This window comes from Zingiber officinale, chromosome 3A (genome assembly GCF_018446385.1).
Source record: "Zingiber officinale cultivar Zhangliang chromosome 3A, Zo_v1.1, whole genome shotgun sequence".
NCBI classification, from domain to species: domain Eukaryota; kingdom Viridiplantae; phylum Streptophyta; class Magnoliopsida; order Zingiberales; family Zingiberaceae; genus Zingiber; species Zingiber officinale.
The window spans coordinates 66,868,689-66,890,820 of record NC_055990.1 but is presented as its reverse complement, the minus strand read 5'-3'; positions in this window follow the sequence as shown (position 1 = coordinate 66,890,820).

Below are 22,132 nucleotides of genomic sequence, written 5' to 3'. Positions count from 1 at the left end.
ATTGAACATCGATGATTCTCATAAAAGAGAGCTCGAGGTCCGAGGTTGTGTAAGATTTTTGGCTCGAAATTAATCACTGTGCAAGCTTCTGCTGATCGTGCTACTACACTACAACTTGCAAGCTGCTCCATCCAAAAGTGTCAACCAAGCTTTGTCTTTTCTTATTGTCGGTACATTTATTTATACTTGCATTGTACTTAAACTCTTACAAGATAGTAGGGTGTTACTATCTTACATATTGTACGCACTACTTCTTTTCAAGGTTTTCAGAAAGAAGGGTTTTAGTGGATTGCCCATCGATGTGGTCAAGGATCATGGACCTAGGAGTGGGAATCGACCTAGGCTTCAAACCAAGTAACCGAACTGAGTACTTTATTTTTCCGCTGCATGACTTTGTTTTTAACGAGTAAAAGAAAAGTATTAAAAGTGTGATATTCACCCCTCTATCGCACCCCTTCGATCTAACAGCTCTGTTGCTAGGACCATAGTGTCAATCAACATAAAGTCTTGGCCTACTATTTTAGAAAATATAAAATAAATTGTGGGAAGAGACTTCGATAAGATTAATATATAAATACAATCCCAAATCAAGTTAGCTTTCCAACTCTATGTTGTCATTGCCTTCTTTAATTCATTCTTGTCATATTAGTTGTATAATAATCTAGCTTGTATGTTGATTATTTTCTTATTCGTATTCAACTTCTATTAATAGTACCAACTAATATTTTGTGTTGCAAAATATGTTCGAATTAGCACCACAAAGTGAGGCTGCTGTGATGAATTCAACATCTTAAAAATGGTGAGATTTCAAAAACAAACTCACTAGCAGATTTGTTTGTCCAAATAAAGATAATCCTGAAAAATTGAGTTCGCCACCGAGTCAATATCAGATCCCAAAAGTAGTTTGGAAAGCATTTGTAGATGAGAGACTTCATCCATCATTGGAGGTATGTACACATATGGTGTTAGCTAGAAATCTTTGAAATATCTGATAAACAAATTTTCCCTATATAACTTGTTGTATAACTACAGATTTCAATGGTATTGTTTGTTTGCATTTGCAGAGGGAAACCTAACATTAGTAGACGGGGCATTATTAGGGCTAGGGGTAACATGTCATCTTTTCCTAAGCATATTAACACAAAATGACAAAGAAAAGACATATAAATTAAGTATTGATGAGATAAATTGAGTTAAGGGATACCTAGGAGGCATTTTTGAGGTTTGGAGATGAAGGAACATGAGAGAAAATGACTGGAAGGTGTCTTGTTGTGTCTAAAATTGTGAACAAAGCACAACTCTGTTCGCTGGAAAAAATCGGACCAAAGGCGCCTTCAGTGTTGATTGAAGGTGCCTTCAAAGTTTATGGAGGGTGCCTTCAAGCGAATGAAGGTGCCTTCCATTGATTTGGGCAGGATTTTTCTCACCCTTCCAAGGGCGCCTCCAATTGTCATGGAGGCGCATTCGGTAGGGGCATGCGGTAATTTTTTTTTAAGTTAATTTAAATTTAATTTAATTTTAAATTTAATTTAATTTAAAATTTATTTTAATTTAATTTTAGTAAATTTAAATTTGATTTAATTTTATTAATTTAATTTTAATTTAATTTAATTTAATTTTAATTATTTTACCTTTGTCATCTCACCCTATCTATATTTTCAATTAGGGAATCCTATGATTTTGTGAGATGAATTAAGTTCAATTTCAGGGTTTGGTTTAACTTTATGTTAGATTCAAATTTAACTTTGAATTCAACAAATAGGCATTCTTTGGATAAACTTCGGAGCTATGGTGAGTCACCTGGGCATCATTAGAGTAACCATGCCTTCAAGGTTTTCCAAATAGTCCTATCCACTGAACTTAGTACAAAACCTTGGTCTAAATAGTTAGGATTCGTAAGGAGTAGCTTTAGTTAGTTCGACTAAGCCAAATATACTAGGTCAAAGTCATATCTTCCTAGACATGCATAGATAGAGTTTTCCTAACTTACCATCATCCAAAACTTCACTAGTACCATAAGTCAAGTTAAACTTTTGTCCCTTTTTAGACTAGTCCTAATTACCCATCCGGGTAAACTAATATTTTGGAGGTGCTAACTAATTTGGAGTCTCCCCCTTGAATTATTGAGTTTTTATGTTTTAGGATTTATGTCATTTATTTTTATAGTTATAATAAACTTGATGGTAATTATTTGGTTTATTTGAGTTTGACTTTATTTTATTATTTGATTTATTTGAGTTTGACTTGTTTGACTTTATTTTATTCTTTCATTTAGTTGATTTTAGTTGATTCTTTAGTTTTGAGTTAATGGGTTTAGTTGGATTTGGTTTTATATGGTGGATTTCATTTTTAGGCATATAAAATTGATTGAGTCCTACTTGCATGGTTAGACATGCTTTCGGAACCCAAGTTTTAATTTAATTTTTATTTTAGTTTACTAAGGATATAAAGGTTTTGTTGGTTGAGCTGGACTTGTATCCGAGTCTGGACTTGTTGTAAACATCTCTTTGTGATCTAACTATTATGTCGAGATACTTGGATCTTGTTGTAAATTTCTCTAGTAATTGTTTTAGTTCAACTATTTCACTTTTCAATCTAAAATTATCCTCCTCAAGTTTTGCAACTTGAGTTGGGATTTCAAGTTGAATAGGCTCAGTCGTTGAATTTGATTTTGATTGTTTATTAAGTATTTTATTTTCTTTTATTAGTTCATTTATTTTATTTTCAGAGTTAGTTAATTACATATTTAAGCATGCTATGATCTTAAAAAATTTTCTTCTTAAATTAAAATGTACCTCATCAGAACCTTCAAAAACGAGTGTGGACTCGTGGCTCGACTCGAGTTCGAACCCGTCTTCCGATTCGCTCTCCAATTCTGGTCCGTAGGCCATCAATGCAAGGATGTTGGTGTGCTTTGGTTCTTCACCATCTGATTCCTCCACGGACGATTCATCCCAAGTCGCCTTAAGAGCTTTCTTCTTCTTCAGACTTGGGTAGTCGTTCTTGTAGTACCCCTTCTTGTTGCATCTAAAGCATGTCACGTTCTTGTTGTTAGAGTTGGAGGTGGAGTTGATCTTCTGCAAGTCCTTGTTGGTAAAGTTCTTCTTTCTCCTAGTGAATATTTTTCTTACCAAGTTCACTAGGTATTCTTCATCATCTAAGTCTGGGTCAGACTTGACTTCTAGTTCCGGCATAGTTCTAGATTTTCCTTTTGATGTTCCTGCAACAAGAGCAATACCTTTCTCGATTTTACGTTAGTCTATTCGTGTAACTCTAATTCATAGAAGAGTTCATCTAATTTCAATTTAGATAAACTCCTCAAGATTTTATAGGTATCCACAATGGATGCCCACAGTCCATTTCAAGGAAAGGCATTTAAGGCATACCTGATCAAGTCTCGATTTTCCATCTAATGGTCGATTGTGTGAAGTCCGTTGAGGATATCTTTTATTCTCGCATGCAGCTGACTGGCAGTCTCACCTCCCTACATTTTAAAATTAAATAATTTATTTAAAAACAAATCTCTCTTCATTACATTTGCATTATTGGTTCCCTTGTGCAATTCTATGAGCTTGTCCCATAGTTTCTTTTCATTTTCGTGTGGGCCAACACGGTTCAGCTCCTCCTTCATTAGCTAGCACTGGATTGTGTTGAGAGCCTTGAAGTCGATCTAGGCCTTCTTCTTCATTTTTAGATTCTAATTTTCTAGGTCTATTGAAATTTTAAAGTTGTCGACGGGGTGCCTTATATCCTTTAGTGGCGTTGAACCATTGGTCGAAATCAGTCTTCAGGTACACCTCCATATGCTTCTTCTAGTATGGGAAGTCATCCCGGCTAAAGAGTGGAGGATGAACAATGTTGTATCCTTTGTTTTGTACCATTTTATAGCTGTAAAACAAAACTAAAGAGAGGTATCAAGACTTGGTCTTGGATTAGCAGGGTTTGAGAAGAAAAAAAAATATTCAGAAAAACTTGAGTGATGTTGCGCCAACTTCAAGTTAAAACCAAACGAGAAAATATTATCTGAGTAAAAAAACTAAAATTTGAGAAAACAAATCCCCCTGGCTTGATTTGTGGTTGCACTAATTTAGAGCAGAACCTGCCCTGATATCACTTGTTAGATCAATACACACGTGAACTTGGGTTCTCATTTTGAAATCAAAGTATATGTAGCGAAAAAAACTAAAAAGAACAACACAAGAAAATACAGGTGGTTTTACTTGGTTTGGAGCCTTCGGAGACTCCTACTCCAAGACCCTAAGTCTCGTGGACCTATCGATGGGTAATCTACTAAAAACCTCTTCCGGTACCTCCAGAAGAGAGAATCGAGTACAAAGATGATCAAAGAAGTGCAACAGACTGCACTTCTCGTTTGTAGAATTTAAGTACAATAAAAACTTTTCGGCCACTTAGGGAATTAAGTAGCTTGTTTGTGTGTCGATATCGGTCTATCAACCACGATCAAAAGTCCTCGGAGCAGTCGTCAGGCGCAACAGCTTTGTAGTAGAGTCATAGAAGGAGTCTGGAGCAGCCGAAACCTCAAATGAATGCGTAGTAGCTCGTATATGTGTTGTCTATTGAAGCTTCCTCGAGACTATCTTATATAGGGCATTGAGGGCGCCTTCCATACCCTTTGAAGGTACCTCCAACTTGAGAAAGTTGATCCCGAATAGTCCGACCTCTATCCGTGACTTCGTCCAAATTTCATCCTGCGGAAGGCACCTTCTACAGCCATGGAAGGTGCCTTTGATGAACAATATGAAGGCGCCTTCAACTGCTTGAAGGCGCCTTCGGACACTGTTCATCCGAAGGCAAAATTGCTCCTTTGTCCTTCAAAATAATGTTAGTCCAATAAATCAAGTAATGACCTGCAAGACAAGTGTTAGTACAATAATAGTGAGTAGTAGTAATTAGTTTCTATCCTCCCAAGGCCAAAAACTAATCAAGGTCTCAAATTAGGGATCCGAAATAGACCTAACCTAGACCGACACCTATTGTCCCCTCAACCGCGTCGTGTCCTTACTTAGTCACTCTCCTCCAGTGACTTACCTTTACTTACCAATTTTCCAAATATCCGATCGGCCCGTCAACCTATCTGGACTTCCTACCAGATATTCGGTCATCCCATTAACCTATCTGGACTTTACACCAACTATTTAGTCGGCCTGTTGACCTAGCTAAACTTCACACCAGCTATCTGATTGGTCTGTTGACCTAGCTGGACTTCCCGTTAGATATCTGGTCGGCCCGTCGATCTATTTGGACTTATCACCAGATATATGGTTGACCCGTTGACCTATCTGGTTAACTCTTGTACACTTAGTAAAGCAGTTAGATCACAATTATATTTAACTTAACTTATTTTTCATTCATCAAAACATGAGTTAGACAGTTAGTGCAAATTACACCAGTACTAAACTGTAACGCCCGGCCCGGGCAGGCCCCACCCGGACCGAACCGGGGACGTCACTAGAATTACCCATTGGGTTGACGACTAGCTCCACAGACCACCGGAGGTCCTTTCAGCGTGTTTTGTCCTCACTCGCACGCACCCTGGAAAACTTTCCAGGAGGTCACCTATCCTCAAATTTCTCTAAGTCAAGCACACTTAACTTTGGAGTTCTTAAATTTGAGCTTCCGAAAAAGAAGATGCACCTTGGTGATATAGATAGTACCATCTAACCTTTTTAAGTCATACTTAATCAAAATCTCAGAACCGGGGTATTACAATCACCCCCACTTAAAGACACAACGTCCTCGTTGTGTTGTTGATGCGGGTAGCACTAACGGTCTAACCCAGGTTTTGATGAATGACAAATAGGTTAAGTTAGTTGTGTTGTTGTCTGACACTTTGATCAAGTGTGCAGGAAAAGTCCAGCTAGGTCGACGGGCTGACCAGATAGCTGGCGAGAAGTCCAAGCGGGTCGACGGGCTGACCGGACGCTTGGCGAGAAGTCCAGCTAGGTCGACGGGCTGACCGGATAGCTGGCGAGAAGTCCAAGCGGGTCGACGGGCTGACCAGACGCTTGGCGAGAAGTCCAGACGGGTCAACGGGCTGACCGGACGTCTGGCAGGTAAGTGAGGTAAGTCACTGGAGGGGAGTGACTGTGAGGACGCGTTCCCGGGAAGGGGACATTAGGCGTCGATCCGGCTTAGATCCATTTCGGATGTCTAAGTCGAGATCGTGACTAGATTCCGGTCTCGGAAAGACGGAATCTAAGTCATACTCTCTTTATCTATCTGTTGAACTTTAACTGTGCTAACCATTTGTTTTACAGGATATATATTTGCCTCGGACTAACCTTGTTTTGCAGGAAAAAGGAGTCTTTCTGGAACAAGGTGGTCCGGGCGCCCGGAGGGGATCCGGGCGAATTTTATCCAGACACCTCGTCGCTACGTGGAGCATCTTGATTTGAGCAGTTACATCACACTCCAGGCGCCCGGAAGGGATCCAGGCACCCGGAACAGCATATAAAAGAAGCCCCAGACAGGAGCTTCAGAATCAACTTTTTTGAGAACTCTTCTGCTGATCTTGCTGCCCGACGTTCAAGTGCGACGCCAACAACGCTCTGACAAAAGTGCTCTTCCGGTTTTTATTTAATTTTCTTTTTGTCGGTATTGCTTTATTATTACTAGCATCTCCTGTACTTTTTCTGTAATCATATTTCGACTTGCTAGTGATTGCCCAACGAAAGTGGTCAAGGACCACGGGCCTTCGAGTAGGAGTCGTCACAGGCTCCGAACGAAGTAAAAATATTTGTGTCTACTTTATCTTTTTCCGCTGCGCTTAAACTCTTGTGTTTTCGAATCGATATTCACCCCCCCCCTCTATCAAATCTAACGGTCCTACAAGTGGTATCAGAGCAGGTACCGCTCTGATTTGGTGCAACCACCAATCAGACAGGGGTGAATTTTTTTTTAATTAATTTTAAAAATGGTGCTTCGATAACTTAATATTTAACTAATCAATTTAAATTAGTGCAACACGAATTTTTTTTCTATCTTTTTCTTCCCGCACTACTAATCTAAGACCAAGTCTTGGGATATTTTTTCTTGGTTATTTATCTGTGCACAGAATGTCCCAACAAGAAGGATTCAGCACAGTGCGACCTCCACTCTTCAACGGGGACGACTTCCCTTACTGGAAGAAGCGCATGGAGGTCTACCTCAAGACAGACTTCGACCAGTGGATGAGCATTACGAAACCTTACAAAATTCCAGTGGACAACGCCGGGAATCTAGTGGATCCTGAAGACTGGACAGCAGATCTCAAGAAAAAAGCATCAACAGAAAATAAAGCGATCAACACTCTACAGTGCGGATTGACAAGAGAAGAACTGAACCGAGTCGGTCCACACAAAAACGCTAAAGAACTATGGGACAAGCTGGTCGAACTGCACGAGGGAACAAGCGACGCTAAGGTAACAAAACGAGACCTGCTTCTAAATAAAATTTTTAATATAAAAATGCAGGAAGGAGAAACAGCGAATCAACTACACGCGAGGATCAAGGACATCCTCAACGGGCTTCATGCAAAAGGCCATCAAATGGAGAACAGAGACTTAATAAGGTACGCTTTAAACGCCTTTCCACGTAACAGTTTGTGGGCATCAATAGTGGATGCCTACAAAATTTCTAAGAATCTTTCTAAATTAAAATTAGATGAGCTTTTCTGTGAATTAGAATTGCACGAACAAACTAATGCTGGAGCCGAGAAAGGTGTAGCCTTATTTGCAGGTTCCTCCATGAAAAGCAAGCCTGAAGTTGAAGAAAAATCTGACCAAGACTCCGAAAATGAAGAACACCTGGTGAACTTGGTAAGAAAAATGTTCACCGGGAAAAAGAGGAGCTTCAGCAAAAAGGATCTTCAAAAGATCAGCTCTCCCTCAGAACAAAAGAACGTGACTTGCTACGGCTGCAACAAAAAGGGACATTACAAGAACGAATGTCCAAAACTAAAGTTCGACAAACCAAAGCCAACCAAAAAGAAGGCACTCAAAGCAACGTGGGACGACTCCTCGGATGAATCGGAGGAAGAAGAGCAGAAACATCAAAGCCACCTCACACTGATGGCCCGCGAAGCCGAAACAGATAACGAGTCGGAAGATGACGACGGGTCTGAACCCGAAACAAGCCACGAGTCCGTACTCGTTTCCGAAGGCCCGAATGAGGTATACTTAAATTTAAACAAAAAATTTTTTAGAATTATTTCCTGTCTAAATAGTAAATTAACTAAATTAGAAAATGAAAACAAATTACTTCTTAAGGAAAATCAAAACCTCAAGGAACAATTAAAAAATTCAAATCCAACTCAAGATCTAACACTTGAGGAGGAGAATTTATCATTAAAAAATGAAATAAACAATTTAAAGGAGATGATAGAAAAATTCACAACAAGATCAAAAAATTTAGACTTAATCCTAAATAATCAAAAAGCATGTTATAATAAAACCGGACTAGGATATAAGTCGAATTCAAATAAAACCTTCAAATCATTAGTAACCCAATACAAGCCAACCAATCTAGCTTGGGTTCCGAAAGCGTGTCTAACCACGCAAGTAGGACTTAATCAATATTATATACCTAAAGAAAAAATACATTATATAAATAAACCAAACCAAAATCCAAAATACAAACCTAAATCAAATTCAAAATCTAAACAGTTTAAAAAACAACAAAATTATCACCAAGTTAACTATAACTATAAAAAGAATCGACACAAGCCTAAAATCAAAACTTAAATTAATGGCCAATAATTCAGGGGGAGGCTCCAGAATAGCTGGCACCTCCAAAACTAACTTACCCGACAGGATAACCCAAAACTAACAAACCCGGCAGGGTAATTAGAATTAGAGACCAAGTTTAACTTGAATCATGGTACTGGTGAAATTTTTGGATGATAGTACGTTAGGGAAACTTGGGCATCGCATGTCTAGAAAGATATGGTTTCGATCTGGTGCATTTGGCCAAGTGGAACTGACCGAAGCTACCCTTAAACAAATCCTAACCAGTTAGACCAAGATTTAGTACTAAGTTCTGTGGATAGGACTATTCGGAAAACCTCGAAAGGTTGGTTACTTCTAATGATGTCCTTGTGACTCACCAAGCTTAGAAGTTTATCCGAAGAATGCCTATTTGTGGAAACCAAAGCTAAGTCTGAATCTAACACAAGTTAAAACAAAACTCTGTAATCAAACTAATTTCATCTCACAAAATCATAGGATTCCCTGATTGATAATATAGATCGGGTGAGATGAATAAGGCTTAAATTTTTTTTTAATTTAAAAATTAATTTCAAAATTTTAATTCTAAACTTAAAAATTAATTTCAAAATTTTAATTTTAAACTTAAAAATTATTTTCAAAACTTTAATTCTAAACTTAAAAATTATTTTCAAAATTTTAACTTTAAACTTAAAAATTATTTTCAAAATTTTAATTCTAAACTTAAAAATTAATTTCAAAATTTTAATTTTAAACTTAAAAATTATTTTCAAAACTTTAATTTTAAACTTAAAAATTATTTTCAAATTTTTAATTTTAAACTTAAAAATTATTTTCAAAACTTTAATTTTAAACTTAAAAATTAATTTCAAAATTTTAATTTTAAACTTAAAAATTATTTTCAAAACTTTAATTTTAAACTTAAAAATTATTTTCAAAATTTTAATTCTAAACTTAAAATTTTTAATTTTAAATTTAAAAATAAATTTCAAAATTTTAATTTTAAAATTAAAAATTAATTTCAAAATTTTAATTCTAAACTTAAAAAATTATTTTCAAAACTTTAATTCTAAACTTAAAAATTATTTTCAATTTTAAACTTAAAAATTAATATCAAAATTTTAATTTTAAACTTAAAAATTATTTTCAAAATTCTAATTTTAAACTTAAAAATTATTTTCAAAAATTTTTTTCAAAGTTTTAATTTTAAAACTTAACTCCAAAAAAAAAAAAAAATGCAGTCAAAAACCAGGGGCGGGTGCCCCTGGTATTCCCCTCCGGGGCGCCCGGAGGGGATCCGGGCGCCCCGCCCTAAATCAAGCCCGGGCGCCCGGAAGGGATCCGGGCGCCCGGAGCTCCCTATAAATAAGGGGCAGCAGGCGCCCCCAATTTTTGCACCACTCACTCTCACTTTTGCCAAGGTTCACTTCGAACCTCAGCGCGAAAGTACTTTTAACTAAAATTTTCTTACGGTGAAGACGCTGTCGCGATTCAATCGAGGTCGTCAGATCTATATTTATCGATGGCTCCTCGGTAAAACCTCTTCCCCTATCTGAAATTTTATTTGAAATTATCTTTGCAAACTCTCTTAGAATATCTTTTAAACAGTAAGAAACGAACAAATACTGGTGCTGGACCCTCCAATGCTAGTACAGACCCTAGGTTTCCCGCAGACGAACTTAGGATTAAGTTTGAGTCCACCATTTATAAGGCCATAAGGACTACCTGCATAGATAGATCGTTCTTTCTAAGGTCATGTCCCTCTGCTTTAGAGGTTATAGGCTACTATAACTTAACGAACCTTGTCGAATGTACCAGTCCAATAAACATAAGTCTGTGCGCCGAATTTTGCAATAACCTAGTAAAAGTAGACGATTTCACCTACACCACTAGGGCAGCAGGCACTGATATCGTATTTTCCCCTACGACTATCCGAGAGTTTTTAGAGTTGCGTCCATCTACTTGCTCCTTTTTGTGCTATCCTCCGAGGGATCTACCGTTCGAAGATCCCTACTCACATATTACTCTTGATACGATTTATTCGTATTTTTTCGGGGGAGAGAGAGATCCCACTGTGACACAGTTTAGGTCAGTAGAACTTCGAGTCCAGGACTACGCTCTTTATAGGGTTGTAGTCCTTTGCATTTTACCACTGACTACTCGGGACATCGCTGTGATGCGCCCATTCCATTCGTTCTTACTTTATGCCCTGATTCATAGGTTAGACATTGACATTAGCCTACACATCTTCTCCACCATCATCTATTCAGCTGGATTTGTGACTGACAGTCGAGTCCATATACCATTTGGTCACATTCTGACAGCCTATATGTCCTCGTTGCACATTGATGTCACTAGGGGAGACGTTGCCCATATGACCGAGTTCGATGTTATAGCCGCTCGAAACTTTTCCCTAGCCGGTATCCACATAGATAGAGATGACGGGACTATGTCTTGGCGGAGGGGGGCACAGCACCAGCCCGATCCAGACGCACAGGTGGACGAGTTCATGCTCACACTATTTCCAGAGGAAGCCGCACCGGCTCCACCACCACCCCCAGCTCGAGCACCACGACACGCTCCCCGCACTCTAGCCGATCGTATGACCGGACTAGAGAGAGCTATGGCGAGTCTCCAGCAGAAGAACTCTGATTTTCATCGGGACATGCGGCGAGAGGTTGCCGAGTTACGAGCTGCCGGAGTCACCCGACACACTGAGCTGATGGCACTTCTTCGATCCTTGGGATCTGGACCACCCCCTTCATCATCTCAGTAGCCTAGTTCTGTAGCTACACTACTTGTAAAATATTTTGGATTTATCTAGTGGCATTTCAAACTTACATTGAATATGTTCTATCTTAATAGGCTAGGATCTTTCAAAAATACTTTCAAAAATAATTTTACCAACTTATAGGCTAAACTTGTTTGTTTTCAAACTTTCCATTTTTAGATTTTCAAAAACAGTTTTGGCCTTAGACTAGTTTTGAATCCTTAGAAAGCATGTACCTAATTGGTAGTTACTATCTTTTGATAGTTAGTTAGTACCTAATTGGTTAGACAGCTGGTTAAAGTTAAGTATCAAATTCAGGGGGAGAAATAAAACTACTTTAGTTTTCCAAATTGAATTTTAAACTTAATTTTGAAAATCAAAGTTTAAAAACACCTTGTTTAAAAATTGTGAAATTTTTTACAAAAATTTGAAAGTTTGAAAGGTTTTGAACTTTGAAAATTTGATTTTGAAAAACAAATTTTACAAAAACATTCTAAAAATATGATCTTACTTTTACCAATATCCTTTGAAAACTAAAAGTAAAGATTTAAATTTAATTTAACTTTACTTTGAATATTGTCCTGAATCTAGTTCTTAAAAATTTGATATTTTGATTTCAAGATTAAATTTTACGAAAAATTAGTTTACAAACTAAGCTTCTCAAACTCATTTTCCTTGATTTTGAAAATTGAATCTTTTACAAACTTAGTGTTGAAAAGTAAATTTCAATTAGTTTTAAAAGAAAAATAGGTTTTTCAAACATAAGTTTTCAAAGTTGAAACTTGTTTTGAATATTTAAATCTTGAAATTTAGACCTTATACACTTATGTTTTGGATTGAAAAATTGTACTTTTGTCCTTAAATTCTGAACTATGATTGTTTAAGTGTTATTCAGTAACTCTACACTATGATTGTTTACCCTTGTTTTTTTTTATGAATGCCAAAGGGGGAGGAGGGTTAGGTGGTTAAGTTAGCTAAACCAATTTGAAAACACAAACTGACTTTAAAACCACACAAATGCATGTTGTTTCGTACATATGCTTTCACTAACTTAACCAGGTTGTCATTCCATCAAAAAGGGGGAGATTGTTGGTGCGGGTAGCACTAACGGTCTAACCCAGGTTTTGATGAATGACAAATAGGTTAAGTTAGTTGTGTTGTTGTCTGACACTTTGATCAAGTGTGCAGGAAAAGTCCAGCTAGGTCGACGGGCTGACCGGATAGCTGGCGAGAAGTCCAAGCGGGTCGACGGGCTGACCGGACGCTTGGCGAGAAGTCCAGCTAGGTCGACGGGCTGACCGGATAGCTGGCGAGAAGTCCAAGCGGGTCGACGGGCTGACCGGACGCTTGGCGAGAAGTCCAGACGGGTCGACGGGCTGACCGGACGTCTGGCAGGTAAGTGAGGTAAGTCACTGGAGGGGAGTGACTGTGAGGACGCGTTCCCGGGAAGGGGACATTAGGCGTCGATCCGGCTTAGATCCATTTCGGATGTCTAAGTCGAGATCGTGACTAGATTCCGGTCTCGGAAAGACGGAATCTAAGTCATACTCTCTTTATCTATCTGTTGAACTTTAACTGTGCTAACCATTTGTTTTACAGGATATATATTTGCCTCGGACTAACCTTGTTTTGCAGGAAAAAGGAGTCTTTCTGGAACAAGGTGGTCCGGGCGCCCGGAAGGGATCCGGGCGCCCGGAAGGCGAATTTTATCCAGACACCTCGTCGCTACGTGGAGCATCTTGAATTGAGCAGTTACATCACACTCCAGGCGCCCGGAAGGGATCCAGGCGCCCGGAACAGCATATAAAAGAAGCCCCAGACAGGAGCTTCAAAATCAACTTTTTTGAGAACTCTTCTGCTGATCTTGCTTCTCGATGTTCAAGTGCGACGCCAACAACGCTCCGACAAAAGTGCTCTTCCGGTTTTTGTTTAATTTTCTTTTTGTCGGTATTGCTTTATTATTACTAGCATCTCCTGTACTTTTTCTGTAATCATATTTCGACTTGCTAGTGATTGCCCAACGAAAGTGGTCAAGGACCACGGGCCTTCGAGTAGGAGTCGTCACAGGCTCCGAACGAAGTAAAAATATTTGTGTCTACTTTATCTTTTTCCGCTGTGCTTAAAATCTTGTGTTTTCGAATCGATATTCACCCCCCCCCTCTATCGAATCTAACGGTCCTACATGTGTAACCACAAATTACACCATAGACAAATCCCATAATCTCCCTCGCTAGGTGGTGCCCTGGGTGCTCCTGCCACAGGCGCACTCACGGTCGCAAGGTTGCTCTTATACCATCTGTAACGCCCGGCCCGGGCAGGCCCCACCCAGACCGAACCGAGTACGTCACTAGAATTACCCATTGGGTTGACGACTAGCTCCACAGACCACCGGAGGTCCTTTCAGCGTGTTTTGTCCTCACTCGCATGCACCCCTGGAAAACTTCCTAGGAGGTCACCCATCCTCAAATTTCTCCAAGCCAAGCACACTTAACTTTGGAGTTCTTAAATTTAGGCTTCCGAAAAAGAAGATGCACCTTGGTGATATGAATAGTACCATCTAACTTTTTTAAGTCATACTTAATCAGAATCTCAGAACCGGGGTATTACATAAACAATGCAGCGATACTGACTAGACATGAGGAAAAGCATATCCAACCCCGTGAACTAGCCAAATCAACTTTAAAAAGCTAAAAAAACAAGAGCTAATAAAAACTAAAACAAAATTTTTATTGACAATGTTTAAATGTAGCATAATAAATTAATAATCTTGTTCATGAGATGAGTCAAGGACTACAATGCAATGATTTACTGACAAGATAATGTGTTTACAAAATTCAATGATTGCATAACGTAGTGATTGCACAAAATTTGACCAATCTAGGATGAATCCATAGAATCATCACAAATCTATGATGAATCACAAAATTTGATCAATCTGGGATGAATCCATAGATTCGTCGTAGATATGTGATAAATTCATGGATTCATCGCCAATTTGTGACAAAATCAAGGATTTGTCTCCAATCTAGCGACGAATATATGGCTTCATCGCCAAATTGATGACGAATACATAGATTCATTGTAGATTGGATAAAAATATTATCAAATAGATTTTTTGTAGCTCAGATTTTTAAAATAATTAAAAAAAATTATGACGAATCCTTGTATTCGTCGTAAACATTTGTAACAAATTTAATATTCATTGTAAACTATGCGATGAATTCTGAATTGGTTGCAAAATTTTATGACAAAAATGTTATTCATTGTAAAATTTGCAATGAATCTGGAATTCATTGTAAATCATGAGACGAATTTCATATATGTAGCAAACTTCTGTAACGAATATTGTATTTAGTCGCTAGTTAGCAACAAATTTGGCGATGGAATATACTTTATTGCTAATTTGCAACTAAACTCTTTCATTGTTATTTCGTTGCAAATTAGCAATGATTTCTTATTTTGTCACTAAATTTATTATAGATTTAGGATGAAAATTTTTCATCCCTAAATTTGGTGCCTAAATCAAGGTTATTTTTGTAGTGAATTCATCGCGATACTTCCTTATCCTAGAATCTAGAGAACTACTCCATGGAGATAGAGTTATAATTGAAAGACCATGAATTAAGAATCATATAACTCAAAATGGAGAGAGAGAAGAAGAGAAAGCTTAGCCGAGATGGTTGCCGGTGTTTTCGAAAGGATTTCCAACCTCTAAAGGTGGATGGATGGCTTCGATGGCACTCTTAGGGCTTCTTGTCATAGAGAACCCCGAATTTTAGGAGCCTTTTTTGGCTTTGTATAGCCCTTGAAACTGACTAAAATGGTTAGAAATTAATTATTAAGTTCTTTTGTCGTGCCTATGGGGCATGGTCAAGTCGTGCCACGCTAGTGGCTAGATCGAGGGCTGGAAATGGCTAGTTATCCAGTGTTGTCGAGGAATGCATGATCGTGCCAGGGGCATGACCGGGGCATGTCGAGTGCTACAATGAAGGGCACAACCATGCCAAGGGCAAAGCTTAGCCGTGTTGCGCTCTATGGAGAAAAACATGGTTGCGCGAGGGGGTATGGCCCAACCTGTAGATTCCAATTGTAGCTGGATGTGCACGGCCAGCTCGTGTTAGGTGTTGAAGTCCTCATTTTTTTAGGGTCGTTTGGTGCTAAAGGGGGGAGAGAGAATAGCTCGTCACGCACTCGTTGCTTGCTTCTTTGATGATGATATGCAACGGAAAATACTCAAGCAATACTAACACTTAGGATTTACTTGGTATCCACCTCAAGAGAGGTGACTAATCCAAGGATCCACACATGACACTCTCTCCACTAATAAAAACACTCCTTCTCGATCGCAGGCGGAGGTGGAGAAGCCTCGTACAAACTCACACAACAAAATACAACACACGCAAGAAGAAAAACACAAGAATATAAATGAACACCCTTTCTTCTTGCTTACTTGTTGCTTGTTGTTTCCTCTTGAACCTTGGAAGTACACTAGCAATTTTCCCCAAGAACCTTCAAGAACTGGCGGAGAAGCAGTGGAGAAATCACGTGAAGTCGTCAAAGAAGAATCGGGCGAAAAGCTGCTAAGGAAATCGCTCGCAACGACTATATATTATGCTCCCAATCGATTGGGCTTCGTCCCAATCAATTGCCACGTCACATCCCAACCATTGCAACCATCCATCACCTGCATCCTGAGTAACGGTTGAACCCCAATCGCCAATCGATTGGAGAGGCTTGAATCAATCGATCGATCGATTTAGAGTTCCTTTGTGTTCATTGCAGAAAATTCGGAATCGATTGACCAATCGATTTCGTCTGCCTCACGTTCTCGCAAGAAAAATTGAGCCCAATCGATCGGCTAATAGATTGGTAGCTCTCAATCAATCAACTGATCAATTCAGAAGCTCACTCTTTATTCAGAAACTCTCCTAATTGATTGACCAATTGATTGGGAAAGTTTTGATTGATTACCCAATCGATCAAGATAGTTTCTCCACCAAATTACGTCAACCAATCGATTGGCTGATAGATTGACCCCCCCCCCAATCGATTGGCTAATCGATTAGTAAGTAGAAAAATGTGTAGAGCTTGAAACGTGCTTCGTTTCACATCCAAGATCACCAAGTGCGGTCCTCCTTGACCCACTTAGATTTACCATTTCGTGCCAAGTGTCCAGTCCTCCATGACCCACTTAGACTTCCTTCCACTAGATGTCCGGTCACCCTTGACCCATCTGGATTTCCTTGTGCCAATTATCCAGTCAATCCTTTAACCTACTTGGACTTCTCAATACCAGTTGTTCGGTCAACCTTGACCCACCTGGATTTTCACGTATCTGGCTTCACTCACCAGGTCTTTCCATCTGCCTAGCTTCACTCACTAGGACTTCCCATCTACCTGGCTTCACTCACCAGGACTTTCACTTGGCTTGACTCACCAGGGCTTTCACCTGGCTTCACTCACCATGATTTTTCCACTGCCCGGCTTTACTCATCGGGGCTTTCACCTACCTGGCTTCACTCACCAAAAATGTAATCTAGATCGAAACAAAAAATGTAAAATCCTAAAACTAATACAACTTCTATTGTATTTAATACGTACAATTATGCACACACATAAAAAGCCCTCGACATGTTTGAGGGTCCAATCACACACAATCACATTAGGGTTATAATTGTTGGATCTAGGATGTCTGCAACCACAGAGTTAAATCTATTTGCACATCCTACTATTATCCTGCCTAAAATATATATGACATGTGCATAATTAAACTGAAAACCAAACACACAGAGGCAAACCCTAGCTCTGATACCAATTGTTGGTTGCTATTCTGAAATATCGTACTGGTTCCGCTGTACAAAAATTTTATACAAGTCCTTAACCATTCCTAACAACCTATTGTGTTCTTTAGAAATTAAATTTGGAATCGTAAACAGAACTTAACATTATTGATTCCAAATTCAACTTATCTATTCTTAGAGGTTTAGACTTGGATCGCAAACGATGCTTAACATTATTAATCAAAATCCACCTATGTTACAAATTTGATTAAATATTAATTTCAGAGATCGGCTTCCAGGTTAAACATGGCGAGGCACTAGGCCTTCTTGGTTATGGGAGCATCCACCACTTCCTAGACAAAGTCTTTCAACGAAATTCAATATTTAATCTCCTTATAGTAACCCTAGGTTTAACCATTAAGAACAATCGAATCACAAGATCAAAAAAAAATAAAAGAAACACAAACTCGAATCATAAATTTGAAACCTAGAATCGTTAGCCTCTTGTGTTTGGTATTTCAAAATCCGTACAAAGAAAACTAGTATGATGTGGAACAAGACAACTAGTTATACCTTTCTTTGTAGCTAATAAACCTCACGATCTTCTATCGTATTCCTCTTCTTATCTCAGACGTCGTGTGTGCGATGATCTACTGAGATGAGAATCCACCCAAGCTTCCTTCTTCTCCTTGCAAGTTTCGGCCACCAACAATCTCCTAGAGATGAAGAACTTCGGCCACCAACCAAGCTCCAAGGGATGCTAAGAAACAAAGCCTCCTTTCTCTACTTCTTTTCCAAGCTAAATCCGGCCACCAAAATCTTCTTGAGAGTTGATGTCGCCAGCCGCCAAAGAAGAAGAAAAGGAGAAGAGGAAGAAGATGAGGGACGACCACCACCAAGGAATAGAGGAGAGGAATAATAGATGTATTGTTGTGAGATAAGGCACCTCTACCCTCTCTTTTATATTCCTTGGTCTTGGCAAATAAGGAAAGTTTTAAAACATAATTAAAATTTCCTTATTTTTCTTGCCAATGTCTAAGAAGGAAAATTTAATAAAACCTTCCATATAATTCTTTCAATGGCCGACCATATCAAATCCTCCAAACAAGGAAAGTTTTAAAGACAAAATTAAAACTTCCTAATTTGTTTCCAGAAATTTTAAAATAAAAATTTCTCTTTTAAAATTTTCTTTCATAGTTGGTTATAAAAGGAAACTTTTATAAATTAAAATCTCTCTATTAAAACATGTGAATGATTACAAAAAGGAAAGTTTTCTCCAAAATTAAAATCTTCCTTTTGACTACAAATAAGAAAAGATATCAAATCTTTCTCTTAATATTGTGTAGAAAGCTATAAAAGGAAAGATTTAAATTTTAAAACTCTCTTTTAAAACCATGAGGATGGTTACAAAAAAGAAAAGTTTTATCAAAAATTAAAATCTTCCTTTTAACTACAAATAAGGAAAGATATCAAACCTTTCTCTTAATCTTTTGTAGAAAGTTATAAAAGGAAAGATTTAAATTTTAAACTCTCATTTAAAACCATGGCTTCCACATAAGGAAATATTTTAAAATAAACTCCTTTTATTATTTTTTTATGTGTCCGGCCACATAAGCTTGGGCTCCAAGCTAGGGACAACCACCACTTGGTCCATCCAAGACTTATCTTGGTCAGCCCTTGCTTGGGCTCCAAGCTTGGCTTGGTCGGCCACCTAAGGATGAGTGAGAAGGAGGGTATAGGTTGGTATAAGACTTTATAAATAAGAGGCTACGATAGGGACCGAGAGGAGGAATTAGTTTTGGTCTCCCGATGAACTTGAGCTTTCCGTGTTCGCCCCGAACACCCAACTCGAGTTCATCAATAATATCTCATTCCACTAAAGAGTTATTATTGAACTACCACACCAATCCCATATAACTATATGTGCTCCTTCTTATCATGAGTGTGTTTGTCTCCCTGTGTTTAAGATATAAAATGTCCACTAATTAAATGAGTTACTGACAACTCACTTAATTAATATCTAGCTCCAAGAGTAGTACCAATCATCTTCATTGTCATGCCGGACTAAGTCCACCTGTAGGGTTTACATGACAATCCTTATGAGCTCCTCAAGGGGGCATCATCAATCTAGATTACTAGGATACAATTTCATTCTATTATCAATAACACACCATATAAATAATATCATTTCTTAACTTATCGGACCTATTGATTTAACGAGCAAAATTGCACCCTTTGATAAATTAAATAAATAAATATTAAGTATATGTGTTTGTTATTATATCATGATTAAGAGTACACGCTTTCATAATAACAGAGGTATTGTTATTTTATATAGTCAGTATAAAAAGAAACTACCTCAAATGGTCCTGCTCAATATGTAACGCCCGCCCCTCCTACTAGTAAGGCGGTGTTACTTTACTACTTGCGGAAACATACATGCATATTAAAATTTCTTTCTAAAGTAAAACAGCAGAAGTATCATGACGTCATGCGGAACGTTAACATAAATAAACTTAGTTCATGTCAACATAAAAAAAATAACATAAGTAGGTCTTTTATTTGTCTTAGTCGAGCCACCACCACACACATCTCTTGCCTCTCCTGCGGCTCCCCTAGTTCATCCATTCTTTGCCCTTATCTGCGGTACAAGGAAAGTAAGTTATAAGCACACAGGCTTAGTAAGATCCTTTCCTACTCACAAAACCATATATCATAGCATAATCACATAAGCATATAACAATGGAAACATAATCATCTAACATCGTATTGTGATAGCATCATATCATATCATCTTATAAAGAACATCATGCTATATCATATCATAAATCATAAGAGTGTCATGTCATATAAATCATAAGGGCATAGCATATCATAAAGAGATATCATGATGTATCATATCATCAATAAAAGAACATCATGTCATATAAATCAAAAAAGCATATCATATCATAAATCATAAGAGCGTCATGTCATATAAATCATAAGGGCATAGCATATCATAAAGAGATATCATGATGTATCATATCATCAATAAAAGAACATCATGTCATATAAATCATAAAAGTATATCATATCATAAATCATAAGAGCGTCATGTCATATAAATCATAAGGGCATAGCATATCATATCATAAATCATATCATGCAAGATGTCTTTTAAAACATGTGTCATGTCATATGCAAGATGTCTTAAAACATATCATATAGTACTTGAACATAATATCATCATGAGGGCTTGGCTTGTACCACATACATACATAAATGCGCGCAATCCCTAGGACAGGGTAGCTAGCCCCGAACCTACTAGGGAACTAGGTCCGTACTACGACCGTCGACCTAAGGGCGTACTAAGGAGCTCATCCCTTTTTACTAGACCCATTCATAATCCGTCGGCCTAGGGGCGCTTATGGAGCCCACCCTTGGTACAAGACATACAAAGGAAAATAGCATATCATGGTTCATGTCATAACATATCATATCATATCTTGTCATATCATGAAAAGTGCTCTTAGTCCCCAAGGGGAAGCAACTCTTAGGCCTTCACTTATCATATCATAAAGAGTGCTCTTAATCCCAACATAAAGGGAAGCAACTCTTAGGCCTTTGCTTATCATATCATAAACCATGCATACTTGGGCACATAGCACATCAAAGAGACATTATCATGCATGGTTCATAAGCATACATAAATGAGCATATTACTTGTCATATCATAAAGCATGCATACTTGAGCACATAGCACATCATAAGAGACATTATCATGCCTGGTTCATAGGTATAAATGAGCACATCACCTATCATAGAAAAATATAATCATGCATGGAATCATTAAATAACATCTCTTAATTCTTAACGTAGCATGTGAGGCATATTTAGGCTTCTAATCCCATCATGGCCGAAAGTTCAAAGAGTATGAACTTAAACTCTAAACAACATACAAGCATAAGAATCTCATGTTAAATTCATATCATATCATAAGGAAAGTCATAAGCATGTTAACCCAATTTTTAAGCTTTCCTAGGTCTTGATCCTTATCATGGCCGAAAGTTCATGATGAAGGGAATTAAGCTCTAACCAACATACAAGCATAAATATCAAGCTAACTTCATATCATATCATAAGGAAAGTCATAAGCATGTTAATCCAATTTTTAAGCTTCCCTAGGTCTCTAATTCTTTCATGGCCGAAAGTCCATGAAGTAGGAAAATAAACTCTAAGCAACATACAAGCATAAATATCAAGCTAACTTCATATCATATCATAAGGGAATTCATGAGCATGCTAGATTTAATTTTAAGCTTCCTTGGACCCTAAATTTGATCATGGCCGAAAGTTCATGAAGAAGAAAATCAAACTCTAAACAACATACAAGCATGAATATCTAACTATCTCCATATTATATCATAAAGGAAATCATGAGCATGCTAGATTTAGTTTAAAGCTTCCTTAGACACTAAAACTCACCATGGACAAACCATAAAGAAACATGTGTCTAGATTTCAAGCAACATCAAAACATGATAACCCTAAGTTAGCTTTATATCATATCCTAAGGAGAGTCATGAACATGTTAGACTAAGTTTTAAGTTCTCCTAGGTCTTTCATTCACATCATGACCGAAACCCTATAGTGTAATACCACTAGGTTCCAACAACATACAAGCATGCAAACACTTAGAATCTTTCATACCATTTCATAAAGAAGGTCATGAGCATGATAACCTAAGTTTTTAACCTCTCCTAATCCATTATTCAAGTCTTGGCCGAACACCTTATTTGTATGACATTAAGTTTTAAGCAACATACAAGCATAAGAACACCAAACCAATCTCTTATCATAGCATACATATCATAAGGA